This window comes from Neofelis nebulosa, chromosome 8, assembly GCF_028018385.1.
Source record: "Neofelis nebulosa isolate mNeoNeb1 chromosome 8, mNeoNeb1.pri, whole genome shotgun sequence".
NCBI classification, from domain to species: Eukaryota; Metazoa; Chordata; class Mammalia; order Carnivora; family Felidae; genus Neofelis; species Neofelis nebulosa.
In genome coordinates, this window is record NC_080789.1 from 31,441,143 (window position 1) to 31,443,741 (window position 2,599).

General features: G+C 43.2%; 1 pseudogene; it reads right to left on the reverse strand.

Annotated features, from left to right (window-relative positions):
• Positions 1 to 216: 216 nt before the first annotated feature.
• LOC131483795 (small ribosomal subunit protein uS2B-like) lies at positions 217 to 963 on the reverse strand (annotated as a pseudogene).
• Between the last annotated feature and the right edge of the window lie 1,636 nt (positions 964 to 2,599).

Genomic DNA, 2,599 nt, shown 5'->3' on the forward strand with positions numbered 1-2,599 from the left:
TATGATCTCACCGTTCGGGTCCGTTGGCGAGTTCAAGCCCCGTATGGGGCTCCGTGCTGACAACGTGGGGCCTGCTTGGGATTCCCTCTCGTTCTCTCTTTCTCTCTCTCTCTCTCCCTCTGCCCCTCCCCCTCCCACCCCGCCCTGTGCGCTCTCTCTCTCTCTCTCTCTCTCTCTCAAAGTAAATTTAAAAACAAGAGTGTGTAGAAGAAGAGCTTAAGACCACGCAGTGGTTGTTCCTACCCATTCAGTAGCTGGAGCAGTGTCGCTGCAGTCTTGAGGGGCAGGCTGGGCGCTGCACTCCAGCAGGGAACCACGGAAGATGCCAGAGGACACCTGCAGGCCTTCACTCTCTTCTGTGACCGCAGGTTGAGTTACAGTAAATTTGGGAGCCGGAGCAGTCCACTCACCCTGAAATTCTTCCTTGGTCATGGTCATTTCAGCAGCGGCCTGCTCTTCCTTTCCAATCCCTTCAGGATCTCTGCAGACACAGAGATCAAACGTGACCTCACACGGGCACCCACGCAAGACTGTGGCGCGCATGCGTAGAACTTCCCACAGCGGTAGCCACCCTATCAGACCCTCAGAGAGACACGGCAACGTGCACCTGGTGCGGAAGAGAGTCTGTTCTACGGGGCCGTGGCGGGCGGGTTAACCTAGGAGGCCGCCGTGAGCAGATGGTGCTTAGACCTGGGATCAGTAACCACAGGAAGTCGCGGCTCCCAGAACCTGCCTGGATCTGGTTAGGGAAGGTTCCAGGAGCTACGGGGCCAGCCACAGGAATGGCTCCAGTGGCAGCAACAAACTTCAGGCTCGCTGGCCAGTATTCCTGGGGGCTATGACACTGACATTGGTCAGGTTTTCAATGGCAACAATGGCACGAACTACCAGCAGAAGCATCTCTCAGGTTATCTGCAGATTTATGAGGTAATTCCACGGCTTTTTTTTTTTTTTCCTTCCCATAATGTACTGCGCTGTTTGGAAGTCAAGGCTGGTGCCACATCAGTGGGTTCCTGCTGCAAGGAAATTGAGCACATCCTCCTCCTTCATTTGCAGGACATTTAGGGCTCCAGACATTGTGAAAATTTCCCTTTAAGTTATGAAGGAAACCCAGACAATGTAATAGGGATCTTCTCTGCATAGCACAGAAAACCGGGAATGTCATTTTTAAAAAAGAAAAGCATTTATACAGTAAAATTAGATTGTGGTCAATTTATATGCAGTGAAAATTTTGTAGAAGAAACACGGAATTCTAGATCTGGAAGAACTCTCAGTTCTTTACAGCTAAAGGTCGCTGTTAGGGGCTGAATTGTTTTCCCTCAAAATTCATATGTTGAAGCCCTAATTTCCAGTAGCTTGAATGTGATTGTGTTTATAGAGAGAACCTTTAAAGACGTAATTAAGCTAAAATGAGGCCAATAGCATGGACCCTAACCCAATCTGACTGCTGCCCTTATAATAAGAAATTTGGACATGCTAAGAGATACCCAGGGCCTGTGTGCACAGAGGGACACCCTTGGGAGGACACAGCAAGAGGGCAGCCATCTGCAAGCCAAGGAGACGCCATAGAAGAAGCCAGCCCTTCCAGCCTTCAGAACTGTGAGCAAATAGATTTCTGTTGTTGAAGCCACCTAGTCAGTAGTAGTTTGTTATGGCAGCCTGATAAACTAACACAGACACTCAATCTACTATTTAAATGCATGAATGGATTTAGAAATCTCTACTTTTCTAAATATTCTACCAAGAGTTTTCTATATGCAAATTTTAAATAAAATGGGGGGAGGAGTCTATTCTTTTTTTAAAACTTCATGTTTCTCTGAATTTCCTTCCTATACGTGTGCCCCTCATGCACACATGTCTGAGGTTCTCCAGCCTTGTGTGTTTGGGATCCTTTTATATGTATATATATTTTTATATGAAATTTATTGGGATACTTTTATAAAAGACAGTTCTGAGTATATTCAAAGAATGCTATTACCATAATTCTGTAGGAAAAACACAAATGTGGTTTAAGAGGAGAAGTTTTATTATGAAGTCAACTGAAAATTTAAATATCATTTTGGTTATAATTTGTCTTTAAAAAAATGAACAAAGTGCAGTGGTAGGGCCAGAGTATTTGAGACTGGAGTTAATAGCCATGAAAGGCTTTTGTGCTCCTCTGTTATTATAAACACATTGCCCTTTCTGCATGATAATGATGACACTATCACATAGTCATTATTTAAACATAAGCTGGCAGGAGAAATAATACTAACAGAAAGAACACCTCGGCTTCAATTAAAGAAGAAAAAGTATATTCATAGTTTTTTTAAAGTTGCAAGTATTTGTGTCTACTTGTGTAAGCATGTTGGTTTGTGTCTGCATATCTATGTTAATATATTAATTAGGTGAATAAATTAAGCCATTTATGAGCTGTGTGTCCCTGGATATATTCCTTAATCTAAGCCATTTTTCCCTTATCTATAAAATGGGTTAATATATCTCCAAAGGATGTTGTTGGGGTACTAAATAAGAAAACATGAGCAAAACTTAGTGGTATGGCTGATACATGCAAGAGATCAATAAATTTAACTATATGCTTTTATTATCATAAAGCTCA